The sequence below is a fragment of the Pantherophis guttatus genome, chromosome 7 (genome assembly GCF_059756535.1).
Source record: "Pantherophis guttatus breed Tessera chromosome 7, ASM5975653v1, whole genome shotgun sequence".
Lineage (NCBI taxonomy): Eukaryota > Metazoa > Chordata > Lepidosauria > Squamata > Colubridae > Pantherophis > Pantherophis guttatus.
Window position 1 is genome coordinate 82,282,349 of NC_142069.1, and position 5,856 is coordinate 82,288,204.

At 44.6% G+C, this 5,856-nt stretch overlaps 1 long non-coding RNA gene across 1 annotated transcript; it reads left to right on the forward strand.

The window, feature by feature from the left end:
* Positions 1–8: 8 nt before the first annotated feature.
* On the forward strand, positions 9–5,598 carry LOC148112950 (uncharacterized). Its single transcript, XR_015729018.1, has 2 exons — positions 9–1,142; positions 3,906–5,598. It is a non-coding gene; the product is annotated as an uncharacterized LOC148112950 (long non-coding RNA).
* Positions 5,599–5,856: the final 258 nt, after the last annotated feature.

Sequence of the window (5,856 nt, forward strand, 5' to 3'; positions counted from 1 at the left end):
ACCACTGGGATACAACATTAAAAAACCAGTAAACACAGGAAAAGCTTCTTGTTCACTCCTCCTTCTGTCTCCTGAAGTTCTGAAAGGGGAGAATCTCTGCGGATGAGTTTACAGCTCTTGATCAGTAGCCCAAAAACTGAACGGAGGTAAGATTGACCAGAATTGTTCATGAATGGGAGGACTCCTTGTCTTGGCTATTCACAGTGGTGGGATTCAGCCGGTTTGGGTTGGTTTGGGCGAACCAGTAGTTAAATTGCTGGCTGGCCCCGCCCCACCTCTCCCCTCCCCTTCCAGGAGTCCCCACGCGCCCCATTTTGGCTCCCAGGTAAGTGCAGAGAGGCCTACTAGGCCCAAAACGGGGTGCAGGGGTGTGTCCCCCCCACAGTGGCCCGCTTTTGCTCCCAAGGGGGTACAGGAGGCCAAGTGCTGTTTGTCACACCTCCTGGCCACACCCACCATGGCCACACCCACCCAGCCAGTCATTAGGGCAGCGAACCGGTTGTTAAATTGTTTGAATCCCACCACTGGCTATTCACATAACACTTCGCTTCTGTTCACAGTATGTGAAATGCTTCCGGTAGCGGAAATTTTGAGTAGTTTGGAGAACCAGCAAATATAATCTCTGGCTGGTATTTCCCCACTGCTTCACACTCGTAAGGTTGCCAGGTGTCCACTATTTGAGCGGACAGTCCGCTTTTTTCACATTATATTCACTATTTTTTTTCACATTTTTTTTATTCAAAAGCCTTATGATGAAATTAAAATGTAATTTAATATTTTACATATTATTATAATATATTTGATGTTTTGAATTTTAAGTAAAGTTTTGAAGTGATTATTTTAATACGTGTTAAAATGTTTGTAAGAAAATATATAATTTAATTGTAAATTTTTTTTTAATTTTTTTACTACTTAACCCCGCCTCCCCCCGCTTGTCCACTATTTTTTGGAAGCAGACCTGGCAACCCTATTTGCATCAATTACTTTGTTTTCATGTGACTGTCTAGGGATGAGGAGGAGGAGGAAGAGGAGGAGGAGAAGGAGGAGGAGGAACCAAAAAACCCAACGCAATCATTGGCTGTATTAAAAGAAGGATAGAACCAACATCACATGAAGTTCTACTACTGCTTTATAAGGCCTTGGTAAGAATACCACATCCAGTTTTGGTCACCACAATGTAAAAAAAGATGTCGAGACTCTGGAAATAGCGCAGAGATGAGTAACAAAAATGATTAGGGGCCTGGAGGCTAAAACACATGATTAAAACCTTCTTAAATGTGCATTGCACGGTGGCATCTGCCATTCTGACTTGTTTTTGAAATTTGCTTCCATTCCAACGCTGTATATAATAAACCTAGAACTCCACTTAGAAATAAACATTATTGTATTGAGTGTGGCTTGCCCTCAGAAAAGAACTTATAGGATTGCATGTTATAGGTATCCTTATTTAGAACAGAGTTTATCCATGTCAATGTTTTTCAACGTAAGAGGTGTGGACTTCAGCTCCCAGAATTCCCCAGTCAAGATGCTGGTTGGAGAATTCTGGGAGCTTAAGTCCCACATATTTTAAAGTTGATGAAGTTGGGAAACACTGATTTAGAAAGACTAAGTATGCAAGAAGAGTTTATCTTCACATTGTAAACCGCCCTGAGTCTCTGGAGAAGGGCGGCATATAAATTAAAGCAAAATATATATATATATATATCTACCATAATTACGACGGCAACTACTATATATTAATCCTTCCTTCCCTCCCTTCATCCCTCCTTCATCCCTCCATCCTATTGCTGCATAATCCTTTACATTCCCTCAGTTCAGGGGTGGGTTCTACTTACCTTTACTACCGGTTTGCAACGGGAGTGCACGCGCACGCTTCTGCACATGTGCAGATCGTCAATTATGACGTCCGGGTGGGTGGGCGGAGCCTCCCTCCGCTTTTACTACCAGTTCTAAAGAACCGGAGAGAGCCGGGAGCAGCTCACCACTGCCTAATTCCTTGATCTTTCAAGAAATATAATCCATCAGAAAGTTAGATTTTCCTCTTTTTCCTCTTGCAACAATAACAGCAATGATCTAAGTTGCAGTCTAAGGTAACTTCTGCTTAGCCAGGCCTGCCCAAAAGTGAGGATGAAGACGGCATCTGTGCTGATTTCGAGGAAGCCTGAATATAATAATGGATTTTGCGTGTCCAGAGGGAAAAAAACCACAAATTCCTTTTTTTTTTTTTTTTTACATTTTTACAAAAATGTTTATGAGCAGAGTGGTCAGGAGGAGAATGGAAAAAGAGCTAATCAAAGTGTCCGTGTGTCTGTGTGTCAACAACTTCAAATGGCAGCTGCACTCCTATAGTGGTGGTTACCAGCTTAACTTTTTTTAAAAACCCAGCATGGATGTATCTCTACCTCACGGAGGAGGCTCGGCAATTGCCATTGTTCTTGTCTTTTCTTTTGGCTGAGATAAGCTGCAGTGAAATGACGACTAAAGGGCTTCCACTGTTTTCTAGAGGCAGGAAAAACAACTGTTCTGAAGAACAGCTCTGAAATAAATACAAAAAAACAATAACAAGCAAACCTCTCTGCCAGACACATGGTCTTGGACATCTGTTCCTAACAGGGGTGGGGTTCAAAAATGTTAGCAAGGGGTTCCCTGCCCGGTTGCTGGGTGGGCGTGGCCATGGTGGGTCTGGCTTAGTTGGCCTCCTGCACCACGGTGGAGGGGGGAAGGCGTTTTTGCCCTCCCCGGACTCCGGAAGCTTTCCTTGAGCTTCCAGGAGGGCGAAAACAGCCTCCCCAGGCTCCGGAGGGCCCATTTCCAGCCTTCCCAAACTTCCGGTAGGCCCGTTTTTTACCCTCCCCAAGCCTCCGCATGCTTACCTGCATCCAAAACAGGCCGCGTGGGGACTCCTGGGAGGGGTGGGGTGGGTGGAGCCAGCCAGGAGTGGGATTTGGGGGTTCTCCGAACTGCACAGAACCTTAGCTAGAGGTTCTCCCGAACCCCTGCGAACCCCCAGCAGCCCACCTCTGGTTCTTAACCACAATAACATGAAAATGATGAAGGGACATTTCTCACGAAGTCGTGAGGCGTTAGACACTCTCTAATCCACTGCTCCTCAACCTTGGCAACTTGAAGACTTGTGGACTTCAATTCCCAGAATTCCCCAGCTCTCATGAAATTCTAAAACATTGTTCTAAATGTTTACTCCCCCCCCAATCATCTCTAGATACATATAAGTCACAAGTCACACACTCTTCAAGACAAAACTTGAAAACGTCTAGTCTAGCTAATATTCCTGAGAAAGTAGGCTAAGTATGATTGGTTAATATTTGTTTGCAAATCCAGCTTTTGGCTCCTCTGACTTTTCACCCCAAATCACCTAATTGTTGTCAATCATCTTCTTTTGATATTTCAGACAAGGCACTGGTGCAGTGGTGAAATCCTCCATGGATTGCCACTGGTTTGCTGTCCGTGCATGCACGGTGCGTGCCAAATGCACACTGCATGCACATTATGCACCAAATGCATGCAGTGCATTTGCGCATTCGCAGTGCGAACCAAATGTGTGCTTCAGGTGGAAAAAGGACGCTTTCTGAGGCAAGTAGAACAGCAAGGGGAGGTACATCTGTGCCGCGCTATTTAGATTCGCTAAAAAGCAGGATTTCCTGCTTTCTAGAGAATATAAATCACGTGGCACAGCTGATCGTCGGAAATACCGGTTGGGACCAACTGGTAGCTCTTTTTTTTTTACTACCAGTTCGGTGAACCGGTAGCTTTTATCACTACCGGTTTGCCCAAACCGGTGCGAACCGGTAGGATTTCACCACTGCACTGGTGGCCACATGAGCTTTGAAATGTACAGAAGCCTCTTCTCTTAGAGGTTTTTTTTGTTTTTTTTCATTTTCGTTTAGGACAGAACATCGTATGCAATCTTTGGCCTCTGTTTTAAGAAATGGCAGTCAAGAGTTTCCCTTCTGAAGCCCTTTCTGAAGCAGCAGTGAACAGGCATAAAAACAAAAACAAAAGAAATTTATTTCGAGGGAATGTTTAGAAAAGCGAAACTGCAGGAGAGTAGGGTACTCAGCCTTCAAAAGAAGGATAAAAATAAATCAGATCATCTCAAAAGCCTGGACAAACCAGAAACTTTCTTAAGGCCACAAAGGCTTCAGATTTGGCAGCAAAGAAGCCTACGAGATGTTTTGTCAAATATCATGCGTTGAAGCTTCCAAAACAAAATAACTTGTTGTATACATTTGAATTTGGACCTTGGCCTGCTGTTGGTGGTGAGGCAGGAAGGGACAGACCAGATGGCGGGAACTGGAAAACATGCAGCTTTGGCTGACTGAGAAGACTGGTCTTCATCTGTAGACAATGCTCTGTCTCTTGAAGAACACCATCCTGTACCTGGTAAAGGTAAAGGTTCCCTTCGCACATATGTGCTAGTCGTTCCCGACTCTAGGGGGTGGTGCTCATCTCTGTTTCAAAGCCGAAGAGCCAGCGCTGTCCGAAAACATCTCCGTGATCATGTGGACGACATGATTCAATGCCAAAGGCACACGGAACGCTGTTACCTTCCCACCAAAGGTGGTCCCTATTTTTCCACTTGCATTTTTTACGTGCTTTCGAGCTGCTACGTTGGCAGAAGCTGGGACAAGTAACGGGAGCTCACCCTATTATGCGACACTAGGGATTTGAACTTTGCTTTGCTTGCGCACTTCTGCACATACGCAGAAGTGTCCTGATGACATTGGGGTTGGTGGGCGGAGCCTCCTGCCGATTTTACTACCGGTTCTTGCGAACCGGTCCGAACCGGGGGCGACCCACCACTGGTTGAAAGTTGTTTAAGTGCTGGTGAACAAGCACCTCCGTCTGTAGGGATGTGTAATGCTCAGCATTATCTGTCTCCCATGAAAGCCAACTGTTAAAGGTGACACTTGTAATAACATAAGCGGATTGTTATTCAGTGCTGGGATCATTCAGGGAGGAATGGACATGACAAATCATCTGACAAATCTGTAAAAATACCTCAGGAGTCTTTTAATAGTCATCCTTGCAAGTCAGTTGGCTATTTACAATATTTCCCAGCAATGGGACATTGAAATTGTAAGACAAATTGAATTCTGTTATATAAACAATTCTGCCTGGACATTTCAAAGAAACACTTCTTACACAGTCATACAATATATAATTTTAAAAAAATCAGAAAAGTTGGTTAATGATCATGTCCATTTGCATCGTTCTTTTTCAGCAAAATGTCAACTCGGAGGCTGGCTTGACTGAGGCCATCTTGGATGCTTCAGTGTTGCCGCAATGGTGCTGAGGGATAGGGAGGGTGGGGGGAGAATAGAGATAGCTGGGGTCTTGTAGCCAAAAAAAAAATAGCTTCCCCAAAGAACCAAGGACATTTCTCACAGGTGGCTGAAAAGAGGAGGAGTGAAGTTTCCTAGCAACCGGACAGCATCTTGATTGGATCATGTGACTGATTGCTTGGGAAAGGGAGAAAAACTCTTTCACAATTAGGTGAAAACTGTGGGAACCTTGAGAGTCGGTTTTCACCGGTCTGTGCCAATATGATATATCCAATAAAACTTGTTCTTTGAGGAACCTGCTTGCCTTGGAGTTCTGTTTGCTATGGGTGTATTACTTGGAACCCTGACATTAAACAGTGTTACTTCCTGCGCCCCTCTGCACCTCTGCCATAGATTCATCAATGTGATTACACATCCTGTATGCAGGGGTGAAATCCAGCAGGTTCTGACAGGTTCTGGAGAACCAGTAGCGGAAATTTTGAGTAGTTTGGCGAACCGGCAAATACCACCTCTGGCTGGCCCCAGAGTGGGGTGAGAATGGAGATTTTGCAAT